The sequence below is a fragment of the Hydra viridissima genome, unplaced genomic scaffold (genome assembly GCF_058129835.1).
Source record: "Hydra viridissima isolate aposymbiotic clone 2 unplaced genomic scaffold, HvirCarnegie_v1 scaffold_1, whole genome shotgun sequence".
Taxonomy (NCBI): Eukaryota; Metazoa; Cnidaria; class Hydrozoa; order Anthoathecata; family Hydridae; genus Hydra; species Hydra viridissima.
In genome coordinates, this window is record NW_028324300.1 from 29,593,626 (window position 1) to 29,617,114 (window position 23,489).

Below are 23,489 nucleotides of genomic sequence, written 5' to 3' on the forward strand. Positions count from 1 at the left end.
GGAGATGGGCCTCTTGTATTACGAACACCTACATTATTTTCGTATGGTGTGTGTGAGAATAAAGATCCGGCAACACAAAAACTGAATGGTTATTCCATGTCCTTCGTTTGCTTTGATGCTAAAAAGGGAAAGACAGAAGAAGAAGCAAAGTTTATTAGCACAATGGAAAAGATTACTTTGTTTATTAGAGGTGAAGTAGATAAATTGTCATCCAAACTTAAAAAAGGAGGAAGAAAAAAGCAAATTAATTCAGACGAATTGAGTATTTTAAAATATAAAGCTGACAATGCTGATGCAGCGCCAGTCTTTTATGCTAAAATGTATATAACTAAAAATTCGAAGAATTTTCATGAATCTGAAGACGAAATATTCATTACTTCTACATTTCATAGAAAGAAAACAGCTCTTGATATAAAAAATGGAGCCAAAGGAGAACGTCATAATAAAAATTTGGTCTTATCTTCTGGACATGATTTTATCAACCAAAGATGTTATGCTATTGGAGGACTTAGAATTGAGGGGGTGTATATTGGTCCTTCGATTGTGTCTATTCAAGTTAAACTGTCCGAAGCCATCATCGTAAAAAATGCATCTTTACCTCATAGCATCATGATGTGTGAAAACTTGGATTTAGAGGTAAAAGAATCAGACGAGGAAATGTAAAGCACAAAAACTGAAAATAAAACGACTTAAAACATTTTATTTTCATATTAAAAATGCATGCCCCACACAAGTTGTTTAAAAACAGCGCTTCAGTAGAGATTCACAATGTTAATTTCCAGCTGAGCCATTTAGAGGATAGAGTCAAAGAGTTGGAACGAAAAAATATGAAAAACATTATTGTAACAAAGAAAAAGTTGGATTATCCTACCTATTTCAACATCAACAGGCAGCACGAGATTTTTGCTCAACAAGACATTAAATTTCCTCCTGTATCTCACAAGCAGATATCGTTGTCTGTAGGTTTACAATTAGACAAAGGAATTGCTGTCGTCACTTTGATGGATAAAATAAGCAACCAATTGAATTATTTCAAAAACGATGCTATTTTTTCCGAGTCTGTGGATGACATAGTTATGACCATACACAATTATAACAACCAGGAAGTCATCGTTAAAAAAGGTGAAAAGCTTTGTAAAATAAACTACATCGATTCGAATTAAAAAAAAATGTGTCTTTGTTAAAAAGATGGAGATAATCAAAAACACTGAAAAAATTTATCCAGTTCTTCCAACGGCACCATCAGATGGAGGGCATTTATATCGACTTCAAAAAATAAGTGAGATCCAAAAAGAAATAGAGGATGAAAAAGTGAAACGAATGGCTTTGAGTAAAAAATACCATCGAGCGGCAAAAATAATTCGTTTCACCGACGACGGATTACAAACGGTATGCATTGGTTTAGGGGTTACAGGGATTGCACTTTTATCAACCGTCGTTGCCACTCCAGTTTCGATTGCGTGTGAAGGGGTTGCTGTTGTATTGGGAGCTTTATCCATTTTCGGAAATCATCAGAACAAAAAAATGATGTTAAAGGCTGAAAAGCACGAAAAATTGAAAGTTCTTTCCGAGTCAAAATTGAATACGATTAGCGACCACATTTCAAAATCTCTTATGGATGGATTTGTGAGTGATTCCGAGTACGAACTCATTCTCAGCGAGCTTCAAAAATTCAAAGCCATGAGTGAAGAAATCCGAACCAAGACAAAAAGCGTCATTGACGAATTGACTAAAGAGTCGTTGATCCAAAAAGGAAGAGAAGACGCGATAAAAGCATTCAACAACCTGTTTAAAAAATCATGATGATTTTCCATGAATCCAAAGGATCTAAGAAAAACTAATCTAAAAGAGTAAACGCAATCGAGTTTTTGTTTTAAGTTTTTTTTCTCCGTATTCTAAAAATGTCTTTTTTTAGAATACAAGATCCTGAAAAGCGAGATGAGATTTTGAGAGAATATAGAGCTAATAGAGAAAAGCTTTACAATGAGAGTCTCAACACCAACATTTCAGATGCAAATTATCAGACTGATTTGAGCAAGTTTTTTAAGCCTCTTATTGAGAGCAATGAGAAGACGTTCAAAAAGATAAAATCCGAGGTTAAAAACGAGGTTAAAAACGAGGAGGAGAGCATCAAGCAAGAAGCGCCTTTAGAGTCGTCTATTTTTCCTGAGGATGATCAGTTGTTTGATCTGAACGCAAGAGCTGAATTTAAAAGAAGCTTTAAGAACAAGTTTGAATTGAGCAAAAGCGATGGTCAATATACGATTGGAAAAATGGGGGTGATGTTTGAAGGAAACGATATGATTGTTGGAGGCGAAAGGTATGAAGGAACCAAAGGTCTTTGGGAGTTGATGACCAATCCAAACGTTTCAGAAAACGTGACAGCAGAAGATGTATTTAATTACTCGAAAATTTTAGTAGAGAGTGAGGCCGTAAAGTCGGATGCGAGACACAACAAGCCTAAAGTAACAGAGGTTGAGAAATACAATAAATTCATCATACCTATTGAAAACAAACTTAAAGAAAAAAAAGGTCATGGTTTGATTATCCTTCCGAGCGATCCTAATGCGTTGGTGGAAAAACTTCAATTGAGTATTGCTGCAGGACATGCTGGAAATATAGCATCGAGAAACGAAGCCGTTGCCATTTGTGACGAGCTTTTGAGACAGGGGGAAATAAACAAAGAAGAATACAGAGCAATTCAAAAATACATCGAGTCGTGAGAACAGATTTAAAAATTCGAAGAATTTACATGAATCCAAAGGATTTAAAAATTTCACAAGTGAAATTCCATTGATCCGCAAACGGATCTAAAAAAATATTTTCTCATTTTAAAAAAATGCTCATTGTGAACAACAGAAGATATTTTAAAAAGAACGTCGTTGGAGGTGGAGGAATCATGGACGCGATTAAAAATTTTTTGAGGAGAATGGCAGCTTCAAACGCTTCACGATCGTCTCTTCATTTATTGAGAAAAGCAGCAGCAAGCGAAATTGGAAGAGAAGCAATCACAGCCGCCAAATCAGCTGGAAAAGAATTAGCCTCTTCAGCTATATCCACTGCTAAAGACGTTGCCATCGACAAAGGAAAAAAAGCGCTTGAAAAAGTTTACGCCAAGACAGGTACGGTGAATCCAAACCAAATACTCACCACGATTGTAAACGAAGCGGCAAAGACTGATCCGTATATTAATCCAATGGAAGAGCTGCATAAAAAAATGTTTGGTTCTTCCATTCAAGTGAAAAAGAAAATGACGAAAAAGAACGCGACTAGAATCCAAGATCTCGTTAAAATGGGGAGAGGGCTTTTGATTGCTTGATTTTTTTAACGAATCAAAAATGACATAAATTTTTTTTTTCTCATTTTAAAAATGATAAACACCGATAGATTAAGAGTTGATGAAATGCCAGAGTATGACACTGGAATTGAAAAAGTTGATTTTTTCGAGTACCTCCCAACAAACCTCGATTTAAATTCTTCAGGATCGATCGTTTTTGAGATTGATTGTCAATCTGTGCAAACAGTACCATCAGAGGCTTACATCCTCGTTGAAGGGGTTCTCAAAAAAGCAGATGGAACTGCATACACAGCAACAGACAACATTGCTCTGGTGAACAACGCCATCATGTATTTGTTTAATGATGTCACCTATGATTTATCAGGACAACAAGTGGAAAGAGTCATGTATCCAGGTCAAGGAACAACCATGCTTGGATTGTTGAAATACCCTTTTGGTTTTCAGCTTGCAGATGGTTTGAAGCAAATGTGGTATAAAGACACTTCAAACGCCACCGGAAATCCAGGATTTGTTGTAAGACGAGACCACTTGTTTGCAGACACGACATCCATTGGTGCATTTTCGTTCAAGATACCATTAAAACACATTTTTGGTTTTTGCGAAACTTACGACAAAGTTGTTTATGGCTTCAGACACATCATTACCTTCACAAAAAAAGAATACGACGACGCCATTTACAGAGCCGAGACTGTTGCTGCAGGAATGATCGACCTTAAAAAATTCAGACTTTTTATGCCTAGAATTGAGTTGGATGTTTCGAAGAAATCCGAATTCTTGAAATTAATGGCGAGTAAAATTTCCGTCCCAGTAGCCTATAAGTCAAACAAAGTCGAAAGACAAGTCGTTCCTGCTGGTATCACAGAATTCACTTGGACCCTAGGAAGAATCACAGACAGAAGCGTTCCGAGATATATCGTGTTAGGACTTCAGACAAACAGAAATTCCAGTCAAACAGTTAATCCAGCCATTTTCAACCATTGTGATGTCAGCAATTTTTTCGTAACCGTCAATGGAATAAAATATCCAAATTACAATTACGATTTGAATTTTGGAGAAAAGAAAATTACCATGGCACATTCTGACGCGTTCTCTTTTGACGATAAATATTACGGTACAAACGAACTTGTTTGTCAATCTGGTTTGTCTCTGCTTGAATATAAAAATTTGTTTCCGTTGTTTTTTGTAGACATTAGTAAGCAAAAAGAAAGAGTTGTTTCTGAAACGGCAGAATTGGTAGTCAACCTCAAATTTCGAACAGCAGTACCAGAAAACACCGTTATTTTTGCAGTGATCATTTCAGACAGATTGATCAAATTCGATTCCGACGGAACCAACATGAACGTTGTTTATTAGGTTTGAAAGTTCGTCATGAGATTCTTAACAAAAATGATTTAAATAAATTTTTTTTCTTTTTAAAAATAAAACATGAGATATACAAAAAATTATCTGAAAAATTTGCTTATGGAAAATGGAATCACATTAACCTCAAACAAATTGTTGCCTTTGATGATGATTGCGATTGAGAATAATCTAATAAGTAAAGATTCGCTTTTGAAAGGTGTAAAAGAACACAGGCCAGTAGGTCGACCAAAAAAAGAAATAAAAATGAAAAATGAGAAAACGGAAAAAAAACCGATCGATCCAAAATACGAGAGACTTGCTTCAATTCGAAATAAACCTGTGTCTGTGAAAACAACCAATATGGAAACCGGGGAAGTGGTTGAATACAAATCCCTTTACAAAGCAATGAAAAAGACAGGACATGGATGGAGATATTTAGAACGTCGAAATGGAAAAGTGGAAGATGGAATAAAGATTGAAATTTTAAATTCGGAAAAGCTAGAAAGAAAAAGTCCGTGAGAAATGTAAAATTTTTTTCAATTCTTTTTTCAGAGAATTGAAAAGAAATAAAAATATTAGAAAAATGATTTTGGGTTAAATAAATTTCTTGCTATAATAAAAATGGAAAACAAAACGTTGAAAGAATTAAAAGAAATTGCTAAAGAGCAAAAAATAAGAGGGTATTCTAAAATGAGAAAGGGGGAACTTATAATGGCTTTGCAGCCTCCTAGAGTTGTCTCTGCTCCTGCTTCTTTTCGTAGACCTACCGTGGTGAGGTTTGTTAGACCAGCTGTAAAACTTTCAATAAAGTCAACAAAAGTAAGGTTTGTTCCTTCTGCAGTGATAAAGCCTCCTATTGCTCCGAAACCAGCAATCATTCCACCGAGATCTGTGGTAAAGCCTCCTATTGCTCCGAAACCAATTCATTTGCAAAAACACATCCTTGATGAACCGGTTTTAGATTTAACACCTGCCATAACACCAAAACCAGTCATTCCACCGAGACCTTCATTTTTTTCAAGTCTGAAGGCAGCTGCAAAAAGTGTGGCGTCGTATGTTAAAACTAAGTTTGATGATGTTAAAGATTGGATAGAACCCTACGTTCCTGAAGTAGTCAAGGAGAAGGTAAGCGAATCAGCGGAACAAATCGATAAAAAGATACAGTCTATCAAATCACTTGTATTAAAAACAGTGTATAAACAGCCCTTGCCAAGGTCTTATAAAATAAAATTCAAGTTGACTGAACATTCAGCGGAGGGTTCTGTGAGACAATTTTCTTATAGACCTTCTTCTCGATATAACGACCTTGCAACCTTTTTTAATTTGGTAAGAGAGTCTGCCATTCAAACCATGGAAGGAGAAAGGAATACAAAAGTAAGAATTATTTTAACGTGTAAAATGAAATCTGTAAGCATCATGACTGGTGAAGAAGTGACTCGAGAAGCGAGCTTTTCATCAAGATCAGAGATTATTCTAGCGACTACGGATGTAAGAGAGCTCATGGGTGAAATGGAAGAAAAAGTCTTGGAAAATAGTGTTAAATACAATGCTTTAGGATCTAATTGCACTATATCTAAGATTTTAAGAATGGACATTAACTTTACTGATTACGAGCCTATCAGCGGTTCTTCCTATATTGAGTTGTCTAAAGAGCTGAAAGACAAAAAGGCGATCATCAACATGGAAAACAAGGACGATCAATGCTTTAAATGGTCAGTCACTCGAGCGTTGAATTTAAAAAATAGAGACAACGAAAGAATTGATAAAGACTTGGTTCTAAAATCAGAAGAACTGAATTGGGAAGGAATAGAGTTTCCTGTCAAGCTTAATAAAATCAATAAGTTTGAGAAAAATAATCCAGACATTAGCATTAACGTCTTTGGGTATGAAAATAAAAAACTTTACCCTTTGCAAATATCTGACTTTGTAGATCGAAAGCACTGCATTGATTTGTTGCTTATTTCAAACGAAGACACTGACCATTATTGCGTGATTAGAAGTTTGAGTCGGTTATTATCTACACAAACATCAAATCATCAGCACAAAATGTATTATTGCAGAAATTGCTTACAAGGTTATGACCAGGAAGAAAAGCTTCAACAGCATCAACCTTATTGCTATGACAACGATGCAGTAAGAATCGAACTTCCTAAAGAAAGAGCGACCGTTCATTTTAAAAACTATAACAAGTCTATGAGAGTTCCATACGTTGTCTATGCAGACTTTGAAAGTTTCATCAAACCTCTTAACACTTGCACACCGAATTCGAAAGAGTCGTACACCAAACAATATCAAAAGCACGTACCAAGCTCCTTCTGCTATTATATCAAATGCTTTGACGATAGCCTTTACAAAGGAGAACCAATCATGTACACAGCTGAAAGCGATGAGGATGACGTAGCTCAAAAGTTTATAACCATGCTTGAAGCCGACCTTATAAAGATTCTCGACAAGATTGATATAGTAAAAAAGAAAGTGGTAACGGATGAGGATGAAAAGAATTTTGAGACTGCAACTCTATGTCATATTTGTGAATCAGATCTTAACAGTGACAAAGTGTGGGATCACTGTCATTTAACTGGAAAGTATCGAGGAGCTGCTCATAACAAATGCAACTTGAATTATAAACTTCCAAAATTCATACCCATCATTTTCCATAATTTGTCCGGTTATGACAGTCATTTGTTCATCAAGAAATTAGGTGGAAAGCTCAATTGCATACCCAACAATGAAGAAAAATATATCAGTTTCTCGAAAAAAATCAAAGTAAGAGAATTTATTAATAAGAAAGGTAAACTTCAGGAAGTATGGAAAGAGCTAAGGTTTATCGACAGCTACAGGTTCATGAGTTTCAAGTTAGAAGATCTAGCTAAAAATCTAAACAACGACCAATGCAAAAACGTTGCTCAATATTACTCTGGAGAAAAGTTTGATTTATTAAGAAAAAAAGGTATTTACCCTTATGACTGGGTGGACTCGATTGAAAAGTTCTCCGAAACGCAATTGCCTCCTATTGAATCATTCTATTCCAAACTGAATGATGAGGGAATAAGCTGTGAAGACTATGCGCATGCTCAAAACGTTTGGGATGTATTTGGATGTAAAACGTTTAAAGATTATCAAGAACTGTACAACATGTCTGACGTTCTGATACTTGCTGATATCTTTGAAAATTTCAGAGACGTGTGCCGTACCTATTACAAGCTTGATCCTGCTTGGTATTACACCTCACCTGGTTTGGGTTGGGATGCCATGTTAAAACTAACTGGAATTCGGTTAGAGCTTCTGTCTGATATTGATATGCTTAATATGATAGAAAAAGGGATACGCGGTGGAATTTGCATGATCAGCAAACGACATGGAACTGCTAATAACAAATACATGAGTGATTATGATCCTTCACAACCTTCGAAATTCATTCAGTATTTAGACGCAAATAATTTATATGGATGGGCTATGTGTAAGCCTCTTCCTTTTAGAGAATTCAGATGGATGACTGAAGAGGAACTCGCTAATTGGAAATCCATGCCTTGTATTCTCGAAGTTGATTTAACCTATCCCGAAAGCCTACACGATTTACACAACGACTATCCTTTAGCTCCTGAAAGACTAAAAATTAATAAAGTGGACAAGCTCGTTCCTAGTTTAAACAACAAAGAAAAATACGTCATTCATCATGAAAACCTAAAACTCTATGAACGACTTGGATTGATCACTACTAAAATTCATCGAGGTGTCACCTTTGAAGAAGAACCCTTCATGAAACAATACATCGATCTCAACACTGGATTAAGAGCAAAAGCTAAAAACGAGTTTGAAAAAGAATTTTTTAAACTCATGAATAACTCTGTCTTTGGAAAAACCATGGAGAATATTCGAAAGCATGTTGATATTAAACTAATCACCACTAAAAAAGAAGTCTTGAAATTGTCAAGAAAGTCTAATTATGATAGAAATACCATTTTTGATGAAAACCTTACTGCAGTTCATATGAAAAGAACAAAACTCTTTTACAACAAGCCTGTTTACTTAGGACTAAGCGTTCTAGACATAAGCAAAACTTTGATGTTTGATTTCCATTACAACTATATCAAACCTAAATACGGAGATCGCGCGAAAAAGACCATCCTGCTATTGAAAAGACCATCCTGCTATTGAAAACGCTGGGTTTAAAGTAGGGTTAAATAATAAGATTATCGGCATGTTCAAAGACGAGGCTGGTGGAAAACTAATTAAAGAGTTTGTTGGGCTTCGTCCTAAGCTCTACTCTTACAAAACATATGAAAAAGAAGAGAAAAGATGCAAAGGGGTTAAAAATAAAGTCGTTCAAAAACACATCACTCATCAAGATTATAAAGACTGCTTATTAAGTGGAAATGAAAAGCTTGCAGCTATGAACGTTATCCGATCTCATCATCACGATGTTTACACCGAAGAAATCAACAAAGTCGCACTCAGCGCTAACGATGACAAAAGACACATCTTGCAAGACGGAATTCACACGCTAGCCATTGGACATTACAAACTAAAACCGTGCTTTACATTTATGGACTATGATCAACTCTTTGGTCTAGAACACGAGGTAGAGACAGATTATCGAGGACACAAAAAGGTAAGTCAACAAAAATGAAGGAGAAACAAATTTAAAAAAATAACAAAGTAAAAAAATGAGAAACAAAAAAATAAATGTGGAGGGAATTGTTTTACCAAACGAGGCTTTATCCACTATTCAGTTGATGGAAGCAGCAAAAAAACTAAAAATAAAAAACTTTCGAGGAGTTTTTGTCAGAGACGCGTTACCAAAAAAGCCTAGAAAAAAAGAATGTGGAATTGTCAACATGGGGGATTCGAGCACAGATGGGTTTCATTGGGTGTGTTGGTTCAAAGACGGAGACAAAAAATACAGCTTTGACTCTTACGCTCAGCCACCTCTCGTCGAGCTCGTTGACTATTTGAAGAGTCCTGTCTTTTACAACAGTGAAAGGGTTCAATTTGGAAACACGTCTTATTGCGGTCACTTGTGTCTTTACGTCTTGAAAAAATGCGAAGAGGGAGACAGCTTTCAAGACGTTGTCAATACCCTTTGGTGATTTTTTAAAAGTTTTACTCATTTAAAAAATTCGAAGAATTTTCAACAGATCTAAAAGATCTAAAAAAATTTTTACCCCCATTAAAAAATGATTGACAAATTCAACAGAAGCGAATTCAGTGCTTATTTTGATAATCTTGCTTCAGACTCAGCCAGCAACGTTTATATTAAAACGGACGGATCGAGCACCATCACTGCAGATTTGGATTACAACTCTCATAAAATCATCAACCTGGGTGAACCCACCAACGCACACGATGCCGCTACGAAAAATTACGTAGACAATCACGTGACAGGTGGTGCTGGAACTGTAGTGGGAACTGCAGATTTGGATTTGAACTTTCACAAAGCCATCAATTTGAACGAACCAACTAATCTTCATGACGCCGCCACTAAAAATTATGTCGATGTGAGTTCGAGTCTATGTGTTAAAACAGATGGATCCAGCACGATCACAGGAATCATCGACATGAACTCACACAAGTTGATTAATGTGAGCGATCCTACTAATTTAAAAGACGCAGCGACAAAAGGGTATGTAGACACCAAAGTCTCTTACAACACTATTTCATACACCGACATTAACATGACGTCGCACAAATTAACTAATTTAGCTGAACCTACATCAGCTTCAGATTCGGCTACGAAAAATTACGTAGACACTCATGCTTCAGGTGGAACAACTGTAGGTGTAGCAGATTTGGATTTGAATTCACACAAATTGATCAACCTGGGTGAACCCACCAACGTGCAAGACGGAACTACAAAGAATTATGTAGACTTGCTGTAGCAAAAATCAAGTTTGACCAGTGTCGTTCCAGGATCTAGTTTTACCAGTTTAGGCTTAAAGTCTCAGACAGTGGCAGCGTTAACCACTTCTCCTGTGTTTGCGTTTTCTGGAAAATCCGGAGTGCTGAGAAGATTGTGGCTGGCTTTATACAGCACCTCTGGCACAAATATTCCAGGTCAAGTTTTTATTCGAATCTTTACTGACGGAGAAATCAATGTAGGGAATTATGCAGAAACAACGGAAGGAGTTGGAGTGGATCAAACAGGACTTGCTACCGATTTGCTTTTTTCACCATTGGGAGGAGCTTTTTACGCCAATTCTTTGCAAGGTTGCAACATGTTTAGCACCACTTCCTTGGGAGGATATTTCACGTTGGACATGCCTTTTAGAAACGACATCTCCATTCAACTCGTCAACAGAAATGCTACTGCTATCACGTATTGGATTCAACCGTTCATTTCCACACTTGCCTCCATTCCTGCAACCATCCCTCTTTACAAGCTGTACTGCAGAACGTTTCGATATTTGAATACCACTTACGGCAGTGAATACGTTTTGATGAACACCAACGGAAAAGGAAATGGTGTGTCGTTGAAATACATAAAGATGCACATCATTGGCGCCTCTGGAAACTGGTGGGAATCTAGAGTCAGAATGTACGATGGGAATTTACCTCCAGGTAACGGCGCTGTTCTCACTCCTTGGACACCGTACAACACCAACAATTACACGTATTTTCCAGGATATGACGGTGACAGCACATGCTTCTTTTCCTCTTCTGGATTAGAAGATTTTTATTTGTCGTCGTGGAACGGCTCAAATTTAACTTCCTTCAACAACAAATCGACTGGACTTTTGTACCAATCCACTTCATCCATCGGTTCCACCACCACCATCTCTTTTTACAGAAATTTTGGAGAAGCAGATTCTATGCCTACAGTTGCAGCTGGTAGAAGACTCGTTGTCACGCTCAACTCTGGTGACGCCCAAGTCGGTCAATCCGGAAGCTTTTACCTTCTTCTAGGACAAGCCTATTATTACGCTTAAAAATCGAAGATTTCCCATGAATCCGAAGGATCTAATATACAGTGAAAAAAAACTTTTTTAAAATGACTTAAATAAATTTCTTTTCATATAAAAAATAACAATGAGTATTACAGAACAAGAAGAATTTGAGGAATTCCTTTACAGCGAACTACAGGAAATAAACACTTTTGATCCAGAATTACACAGAATGGCCATACAATTCCACGATGAGAATCACAAAAAAAGAATTGATGAAAATTATATTAATAAAATTAAAAAATTAAATACCTTACCCATTCATACCAATACTAAACTCTTACTACGACATGGATTTGAAGAACAACGACAAAAACAACATGCACAAAGAATTAGAGAAACGCGAAGAGAAAAATATAAACATCTTTTTCCATACTTGAACTACTACAAAGAATAAGTCATTCACTACCTTTTTTCATAATGTCATCTCATTATGAAAATGCGCAAAAAAAATCCTGAGCAAAAATACCAATGAGCCAGAATCGTAAAACATGACGCCATCTTGAATTCATTAAGTATTAAAAAAAATGTTAATGCGCCAGAACCCGATATGTCATTTTTTCTATAGAAAATGGAAATGCGCCAGAATCGGCAAGTCTTAGTAGTCTTGTCTTTTCGAACTTACTATAACTTTATTTAGTCGGGAATTCCGACTCTATATTTGGGAGCAAGAAGTGACGCAACAGTGGTCAGTTATTTTATCACCACTGTAATTTACTTTTATTTAGTTAGCTGAACCATTTCAATCTTTCTAACCAAAGCAAATATGACATTTACATTTTTGAAAACAAAAAGATGCATTTAACGATTGAATTAAAAAAGACTTTTTTCTGAGAGGATTTCGTTTAGTTTAACAAAAGTTTATTCTAATAATCGAATGCTAGCAAGCATGGGCTTCATCCAAACAAATTATACTCACCATTGCATAATAATTTAAAAACGCAAAGCAGATATGTGGATTAGGCAAGGAGTAGGTCACTAAATGCGACAAACAACTATGGCGTAAAAAGACGTTATCCAAATGAAACTCAAACAAACTTCTTATTCGTTTATTTTGTTCTTATTTCTTTTGTTCTGTATTTCTAAATATTTTAGTTTTAACAGTAAATGCACAGTTGCAAATAAACTTTTTCTTGTCGTGAGCTTTATTTTTACCAGAGATTAATTTGTCTAATATGAAGTTTGGGGGCGTCGGAGAGCTCTTGAAGGTTTTCAGTAAAAAAGAAAAGAAGCGTTTTTTATTTTTACTTTGAGTCTCAGTTGAATAAAAAATTCTCATTTTACTTTTTGTTTATGTAAGGAAAATTTATTTTAACTAAGCTTTGCTAAGCACAGTGGCCGGTAAACTGAGGCTGTTGGCTATTTTAGTGCGACTTTTTTAAGAATCTCTCCTCATTCTCGGAGGAGCCATGATGGATTATACAAAGATCCGTATTTGGCTACCGAGTTGAAGTTTGTCGACGGCTGGTTAAGCAATTGTGGATCAAACTGTTAATATTTCTACCACGTGTTCATTCTTAAGGTTGACGCATCTGCGGACCACTTTGTATAACAACCCTGTTTTTTCACTAAAAAATTCGCTATGAAGCCACACAGAATGGTTTAAATAACAAAACAGTTGAGAAATATGCTTAAGAGCTATAGTGGCTACAGCCAGTATGGTTCTTAAGCATATTAATAAAGTGATAAATAATAATAAAATAATAAAAGGGCAAATTAAAGTATACTTTTATTTGTTTTAAGGCATTAAAGCGTACTTTTTAATCATTTAAGAATAGTGCTCATAGAGATGCTTAATATATGTATGTCTTTAAACTAACATATATATAGCTGTATTTAGTTAAATTTAAATATAGCTCTCTAAAATTAGTTTATTGATTGTAAAAGTTCTTAAAGTGTCTCACCCAAGCATTCAACATTCAATCATAACTTTCGGATTTGTTGTGATATTTTGAATTTGGTAGAACAGTTTTTTCCTTTTTAACTAAATAATTTCGTTGTCAAAAGCTTATTTGTTATTTAGTGTCATAGATTGGTTGGCAGTTAAATATATATATATATATATATATATATATATATATATATATATATATATATATATATATATATATATAGTTTCATTTTTCATAGTTTGGTGCTGGTGTTAAAACAAGATTGAAAGTCCTGTTTTAGGAGGTAAATTTATGTATATTCAGTTTTAATAAAAAACGTTGTATCAAGAGTTGGAAGAACAATTTTTTGAAATGTTTTTAAGTAGCAAAGGCTGCAAAAAAAAAAGGTTAACTTGTATTTTGCCGATGGAATGTAGCCTTTACAACATGACATCAATGTAGCGCAACAGTTATTATGGCTACGTTAACTTCATGACATGTGTTTGCATCCATTTCGCTTTTTCTGAACATTTTGATACTAAATAGGCAACTTTAAATTAAATATGCAGTCTTTCACTAGGTGGCCGTGAGAAGGAACAGTTGCTAATTGTCAGAGTGAGTCGTATTGTAAAAGTTAACATTGCGATGTGATTGCTGATTGTACAAAATGAGGTATGCTGATTGTACTGCCATGAAGCAAGATTCATACATTGTAACTTCTTAAACTCACAATTACTTCAAAGATATCTAAAGTCATGAATGAAAAAGAGAAAACATTGGTGGAAACTGCTTCTTTCTTTGTTGCAATCAGCTATATTCCATGGTTTTTGAAAGCATATCTTACTAACAATGCTCCAAACAATGATCTTAATGCTTTTAAAGAAGTGTTTCGTATTAAAGAGCAATATCCAGAACATGCTCTACTCAAAAGTATACAAAGACACACATGATATCTTACTGAGGAGCTGGTTTTATTGGTTCTTGCTGATGCTAATTTAGACTATGAAGTAAAGGTAAAGAGGTTAAATCACCCAAAACAGAAACCTTATTAGAAAAATCTAAAGTAAAGTTATAAATTAAATGATTACTAATTTCTATGATTTCGATGATTATTTCTAAATTCTGTTTAAATAAGAATTCATGTTTATAAGCTCATAACTAGCTTATAAAATAATATTTTACATAACTTCAATAGTTAAACATAAAAAAATAAAATACAAACTTAAAGAAAACTTTATAAAAAGAGATTTATTTAAGAAAGCTGAAAAACAATTTATCAATATATGGCATAAAACTTTTTTTTAAAGAATCAATGTTTCATACAGTCATCATAAGTAAATACTTTTTTAGTATAAACACCACATATAGCAGCACATGTTTCATGCCACCATCTACAGCATTTAAGGCATTTATCCCAATTATCCTTTAAATACGGATTGTCAGGACCACCATGACTGTATTGACACATTGCACAAAGTTGTTTAATAATCGCACCTTTAGCAAGTAGGGAAAGGAAAACCGGTTTCCGGTCTCCGGAAACCGCAAAATTTTTGGAAATCGAAAACCGAAAATATTATTTTCAAAACCGGTTTTTGGATATATATCTTTTGTACAAAGTTTACTTAGTTATTTGGCAATTCTAAAACACTTTTCTTGATGTGTAGTTGCTCGAGAAAGTAAATGAAAACATTTAATTTGCTTCCACTTGAACTTTAACAGTAAACTTTTACTACAATTTGCGATGTAAAAAAGTGAAACAAATTTTTATAAAAACGAAGTTATCGTTTTCTGAAGTCCACAAAAATATCAAACCAGTTTGGAAGCACTTTTTGCACTAAAAAGAACTTGAATTGGCTAAGTGCAAGCTCTGCGACCAAGAAATTAAGTGCAAAGGAGAACAACAAGCTCCATGAGGAACCGCCTGAGGACAAAGCACAACATCACATTTGCTGATGTTGTTACTCCTGAGGGGAAACTCGAAGTCATCAAACCTATTGAATCATTTTTTAAGACAAAAGATTCTGCTGATGTTGTTTTGGCTGAGCTTATTTCATGTAATGTGCTGTCCTTTTGTATTTTCTCAACTAGTCAACGATTGAGAACAGCTCTAGAGACACAAGGATGTAAATTGCCTAAAGATGCTAAGTTGATTAAACCTCTGCTAATAAAATATTATGAAGATATCAATAAAACATATTAGCAGCAATTTGCAGAAAAGAAGCTTGTTGGTCACAAATTTAGCTTTACCCTTTGATAAGTATACTTCGTCCAGAAACAGAAGATATATGGACATAAATGTTCATACCGAAGGTGATTATTGGAACCTTAGAATGATCAGGGTACATGGGTCTATGCCAGCAGAGAAATGTTGTGTAATTGTTGACAAGAAACTGAAAGAATTTAGGCAAGGTTTTGCCTGTGATATTGTTGCAGTAACCACAGACGGAGCTGCTGTAATGAAAAATTTTGGTAGCTCAGTTTTACTAGACCATCAGCTCTGCCTCGCACAAACTAACCATTAAAAAGAATTATTTGTTTGCTGCTAAATTGTATTTGAAATTGTTGCTATATATATATTTTTTTTGCTGCTGTTGTTCCCCTGAAATATATATTATAAAAAAATACACTAGAAAACCGGAAAACTGGTTTTTAAAACATTGAAAACCGCTGATTATTCGAAAAACGGTTTTAGAAAAAACTTAAATATTTCCTTTCCATAGCATCAAGGTTATTCAAACACGTCTTTTGATGTGTAGATATTTTTTTCAGCGTTATTTACCCTACTTTTTATACCTGTTCGTTATGTATTTTAAATGTCAAGTCCAGGTAGTGATCGAAATGTTACACCAATAATACAGGCATTTTAAGAAAAAAAGTAGGCCCACCTTGAACAAATTGCTACAAAAAGTCTGTCAGCATTTTTTGTCTACTCTTAATATCCTGAATGACATATAAAAAGTCCTACGCAATCCTTGTGGGGGAAAGAGAAAAAAAACACAAATTAAACAAAAAGACTATCATTTTTGATTTTGTCATACTTATCACTTTTTTCGAAAAGTTTAATGGTAAGTATGACAAAATCAATCTTTTTTTTTTACTTTTGCAGTATGTAACAATTTTCTGATGCTTTTTTGTTTCAAAACTCTTTGACTTGTACTATTGAGTAAAAGCTTTCTTTAAAAAATGGTACAAAAGATCCCATACTGACATCCCATACTGATGTAAGGATAACATAAACAATATTTGCAGATGTTTTTATAAAAGTAATATTGACAGTATAAATGCATTAATTAGGTTAAACACCAAGTCAAATGAGGTTAACTTCTTCGTCTGAATCATCAAAGTTTATTTGAGATACATTTGTACAACTTGTCCCTCTGCATAAATTTATAAACTTTATAAATATATAAATTATAATTTCTACCATATCCATGTAATGTACCCAGAGAGCTGCAGTTCTAGAAGATGTCACCATGGTCTCAGCTTGCTTCGCAAGACATTTAGCTACTTTCTTTAGAATGTCAGTCTGGCAGACTTCATTTGCAGTCATTGACCCAGCCATAAGCTTCTCATATAGTCTAGAAACTTCCCCTTCATATGTTTTCCACAACGAGTTTGCAGCTCTAATGTTAGTTTCAGGTGTAGGTACTTGATCGGAATTTATTGCATTATTTACCATAGCATGTGGTAGAGGAATATTAAATGCTTGGGACAAGAGCTTAGCATTCAGTGCAGCATCCATATTAAAATGACGTCGAACTGCACGAGCAATGGCTTTTCCAGACAACATGTGGAATACTGCATTCGGTGCATATATCAACTGAAGAACTTCTTGTAGCCCAGTTGAGACCATCAAGTGTCCCATGCACCCAAGTAAACTCATTTTGGTGTGAAAGCCGCCTAAACGCAACACAATATTTTTAAAATCACTCTCTGGAGGTTCCGCGGTAATTATCATCAAAGCTTTCCACCAGAGTGGCTTATCAAATGTAATAATTGGTAACACATCATGGCGTCTTGCATGCTCATTAATAAACTTCAGAGAAGAATATATCCATGTTATGTCACTTGGGTTCATGTCTATCATTGGCAGAAACATAATTGACTCTTCATGACTTAAAAAAAGGCACTGGTAGCAAACCGTCTGATGGAAATTCATACTTTACTGACATTGACCGAAAAATGAAAACAAATTGGATAAAAAACTGTGCTGCTTGCAAAAATAATCATAAAATAAGGGAGTGTCCAACATTTGAAAATCAAGGTGTTGAAGAAAGATGGGAAACAGCCAAGAAATGTAAACTCTGCTTTAGATACTTAAACACTAATCATTTGTCAAAGGAATACAGGAATACAAGAATTTGTGGGATTGACGGCTGTACAGATACTCACAATCGTTTGCTTCACAAAAAGAAACGTCAAGATGAGAGAATTTCTGAAGAACCCAAGAAAAAAGACATGGTAATTGAAAAATCTAATACATCAAACATCCAACTACATTCAAAACACGTTATGAACTGAATATCGCTTCGTACGGTGCCGGTTATTCTTCGTAATGGAAATAAAAAAGTTGTAGTTAACGAATTGCTTGACAATGGAAGTACGAAAACGAATCTGAATTCTGATGTGGCGGCTGAGTTGTCACTGCAGGGTAAAACAAGAAAAGTAACTGTAAACATGATAAATGGAAAAATTAGTTCATTCGAAAAAATGCCGGTGGAATTCCAGCTGGAATCATTAAATGGACAAACAATTATAACAATGGAAGCCTTTACTGTAAATAATGTAACTGGGAACTTAAAAGTAGTTAATTGGAGAAAAGTGTCAAACAATTGGAGACATCTGAGAAACATTGAATTCCCAAATATTGGACCCAAACCAAAAATTGACATTCTAATTGGTGTGGACTATGCTGAGTTGCATCGTGTAAATAAGGAAGTAAGAGGAGAATTTAATGAACCAGTCGCTCGGCTAACACCGCTTGAATGGGCATTGGCGCTACTGGAGGATCTCTTCAAACACACTTTACGATAATGATACCTAGTGCAAATGAAATAGAAGATGCAAATAACACCATTAAAAAGTTATGGGCAATTGAAGGTGAGGAAGAGATGCAACTTAAAAAAATAACAAACCCAGAAGACACTACTGCCCATTATATTGTAACAAGTTTGCTGAAAACAGAAAACGGAAGATATGAGCTAAAATTGCCATGGAAAGAATATAGACAGCTGGATGATAATTATAATATGGCATTAAACAGACTTCAAAACACGGAAAAACATTTAATGAAAAAACAAAGTCTCGGAGATGAGTATAACAAAATTATTAAGCAGTATCTAGAAAAGGAATCTAGGAGATGGTTGGTACTTACAACATTTTTCAATTCTACGTCCCGAGAAACCAACTACCAAAGTCAGAACAGTGTTCGATGGATCTGCAAAATGCAATGGTAAATCCAATAAAGACTTTATCTATCAAGGACCAAAACTTCAACAAGATCTTCTAACAGTTTCAGAATGCATAAAGATGATCGAAGGTACCAACAAGTTCTATTGAGAAATTTGGATCCAACTGCTGAGCCTGATGTGTTTCAGTTTAATCGACTGGTTTTTGGGATCAACTTAGCGCCTTTCATGGCTCAATTTATAACACAAGAACACGCAAGAAAGTATGCACAAACGTTTCCTTTAGCTTTCTGAAGCTGTTCTTGAAGCAATTTACATGGACGATACAATAATTTCTGTAGTTGATGAAAAAACAGGAATTTAATTATACAAAGAACTTATGCTACTATGGAGTTCAGCCGGAATGTTTGCACGAAAATGGCTTTCAAACTCGGTTGAAGTTCTTAAAGTAGCACCCGAAAATGATCGTGCAGAACATATAAATTTAGAATCTGGAGAATTACCTGCTATGAAAACTCTTGAAGTTGTATGGAAAACAAAACCTGATTTATTTACTTTTCATTCTGTCGCTACCGATGAAAATGCGGTATATACAAAAAGATTTTTGTTAAAAATAATGGCAACTTTGCTCGATCCATTGCGTTTTTTATCACCATACATCATTCGAATAAAAATAATTATGCAAGAGTTGTGGATTGACGGAATTGAGTGGGATGATCGAATTCTGGAAAGGATTTTGAAAAATGTTGATCAATGGTTTCAAGAGCTAAAATATCTTTCTATGATAAACATTCCTTGATGTTTACAAACGACTTCAACAGTTATAAATCGACCCATACACGTTTTTTACGGATGCGTCGTGTAAAGCATACGGTGCTGTTGCTTATCAACAATTTTTGTATGACACAGGAGAAGTGACCTGTGTAGTCATAATGTCAAATGCCCGAGTAAGTCAATTGCAATCTATCAGTATACCAAGACTGGAGTTACTTAGAGCTGTTCTCGGTTTACGACTTGCAGAGAAGATTGTTAAGGCCTTGAAGCTTGAAATTAAAGACGTAACTATATGGTGTGATAGTCTTAACGTTTTATGGTGGATAAGGAATCACAATCGAAAGTTGAAACCATTTGTTGCTAATCGTGTCGGACTCATTCAAAGACTGAACAAAAACAATAGAGGTACATACCTATTAAAAAACAATAATGTATGTCGGCATGGATCAAGTTTACTGAACTCTTTAGAGGAAAAATGGCCTCAGAATCACGTTGAAATCACACAAGAAGCTTCAATTGAAGTAAAGAAAAACGCTGTGATAATGAATTTCGCATTATCTTCCGAAGTAGTAAATCAATATCAGTATCAAGCAAAATTATATATTTTAATCCACAAATTGATGAAGATTATGCTCTTGTAGTCGATTATAAAATGCTTTCTACTTGCCTTGAGAGGTCATACGGTTACAAAATTGATTGTTAAACATTACCATGAAGAAGGAAACCATGTTATGGGAACAAATCAGTTACAAACATAATTATCAGAACGGTATTGGATTAAACGAGGACGAGAAGAAATCCGCGATGCAGAAGCAAAATGCAACAAATATTACGCTCTTGTAGTCGATTACAAAATGCTTTCTACTTGCCTTGAGAGGTCATACGGTTACAAAATTGATTGTTAAACATTACCATGAAGAAGGAAACCATGTTATGGGAACAAATCAGTTACAAACATAATTATCAGAACGGTATTGGATTATACGAGGACGAGAAGAAATCCGCAATGCAGAAGCAAAATGCAACAAATGTAGAAGAAGAAAATGTAAACCTCCTTAACAACTGATGGCTCCTCTTCCAAAAATTCGCTTAAAGGACCCACTACGTGCGTTTGCAAGAATTGGCATTAACTTTGCTTGGCCATTTCTAACTATGCAAGGTAGAGGGAGGACACGACAAAAAAGATCTTATGCTTGTTTACCTGTTTACTATCACGAGCAGTAAATCCCGAGATAGCTTACAACTTAGATACAAATTCATTCTTCGTTGCCTTTTTTCAATAGTGAATAGAAGAGGATTACCACTGGAAGTTTTGACGGACAATGGAACAAATTTTGTTGGTGGATCTCGTGAACTAAAAGAACTTGTCAATTGCTTAGATAGGAATAAAATTACCAACTCTACAGCTGATAAAGGAATCAAGTCCCACCCAACAACAAGTCGTCTTAAAGGCAAATTGAAAATGTCTTGAAATTGGTCTTAAAGATATCTTAAACTGGTCTCAAATGAAACACTGTAAGTTGTCTTAACTAAAAAGTCTTAAAGATGACTTATTTAAGACGTCTTAAAGCTATCTTTAGTTGGTCTTATATAAAACATTTCAAGTCGTCTTAACTAAAACGTCTTAAAGTTCCCTATTTAACAAGTATTAGGGAAGGCTTAAAAAGACGTGTGTATATATATATATATACAGTGCCGGTTTTAGCACTACCAGCGCCCTGGGCGAGATTTCTATGGCGCCCCTAGCTCAATTGAACCCCATACAAAAAAAGGCTAAATTTCGCCCCTTTATATTCGGCGCCCTGGGCCATCACCCAACCAGGCCCTACCCTAACGCCGCCACCGTATATATATATATATATATATATATATATATATATATATATATATATATATATATATATATATATATATACAATATAAATATATATATATTTATATTGTATTGGAAAGAGACTGGAAGGTGGTAACAGAATATAGGAAGGTGTGAAAATTATGAACTATCCAAAAGCAACTAATGAAAAAAAGAGACATGATTTACTATAGAAATATTTCACCGCATCCACAAGATAGAGTACATGATTATATTTTTAATAAAATTTTCGTAATGTTGCACTATGCGTCGCGCTGATAGAAAAAAAGGAAATAGCCTTATAACTAGAGAACTGTTTAACATTTTGAAGTAATTTTTTGAACAAAGCATCAATTATGAGAAATTGTTTTTATATATATTTATAAAAAAAGTCCGGTCTTTTTTAAAACCGGTTTTATTCCGGTTTTTTAGTTGGTTTATCCGGACTAATTCGATTTTTGATTAAAAAGATATAAAACCGATAGTTTTTGATATTTAAAACTGATATATCAGTTTTAAGTCTCTATTTAAGTCTGATATATCAGTTTATCTTTTTTAGGGGTTACAGGCATTTTTAGTCTCCAACTTATATTTTCATCTTAAATAAAAAAGGAAATAACATAAGTATTTTATTATAAATAAAAGTAAAATAAATACTCCAGTAGTTCCATTCCCCTCAAATGCAGAATAGAGGTTCTGATGCTAAAATAGGTTTTTAACAATATGTGGCTATGAAAATAGCCGTTTTTAGGTTTTTAACAATATGTGGCTATGAAAATAGCCGTTTATTAAAAGTTGCTTATCAACTACAGCTGCATGGTTTAATGATGCTTCCTTGATTTCTTTTTATAATATGAACCATTACTCTTTATCTTCCTAAAATTATTTAATAACACGCATTAAAATTTTAAAAAGTTTTTTTAATAAATAGTATAGTTTAAGATATAAACTATTTATTATAGAAATTATCTATCAAATTCTAATTCTAATAATTATAAATTCAAGAAAAAACTGTATTCACTGTAATAAATAGATACAATTGAAATATAATTAAAGTTTTTACTCTAAACGTATCTCAGCAATCCTTATGTGGAGCAACATTTAATATTTACAACAAGCCTTCATGAATTGCGCTATGAAAGTTTGGGATTCTTATGTTTCAACTTTACTAACAATTAGTATTTTTTTTTTATTTTTTTTTTGCAAGCATAAAAAAAACATACTGTTTGATTATGTAAAAAGATCTCAGAAATATCAGATTGGCTACCACCAGCACCTAAAATGTATCATTAATAAAATTAAACGATAACATTAAATATTTAAGTTTAAAGATATACATAGCTTTCTCCAATATTTACCTTAAGAACAGTTATCAGCTTAATCTTCTTGCAGTATAGCTTTTATACCTCTTGCATTTTGTTCTTCTTACAGTATAGGTACATGTCAGATGTCATAAATAAATAATTAGCTGTATCCCTAGTATTTTCAGCAAAAGAAGTTAATCGTGCATGACCTACTTGTGCAGTTTTGTTGGCTTTGTTCCTGGCTTCAATGGCACTCTCAGACAAAGAACCTATTGGATACTTAAAATATTTAATAAAAGAAACACCATGAACTACCATTCTATGCACAGAATGTGATATTGGCATAGCTTTTAAAAACTGATCATTAGAAATGAGACCAAACAGACGTTCAGATTTCTGCTTGAAAATTTTCACATCCGGTCTTGCGGTTGTACTATTTATATCAATTAGCAGGTCCCTAAATAGTTTGATCATAGTCGTATTCAAATTTAGAATTCTTCCAGTCACAGATGGATTATTAAAGAATTTTCGTGCAACATTGCCAGTGTTGGATGTACCACTTCCCTTCCTGACAAAAGATGCCCTTATTTTTAATTGTATTTTGAATAAGTGCTGGAATTTTTTTTTGTTTTCAATAAATTCTTGGCTGTTTTTTGCTGGAATTTTTCTTCCTTGTTTCACTGCTGGAAGTTTGCAAGCA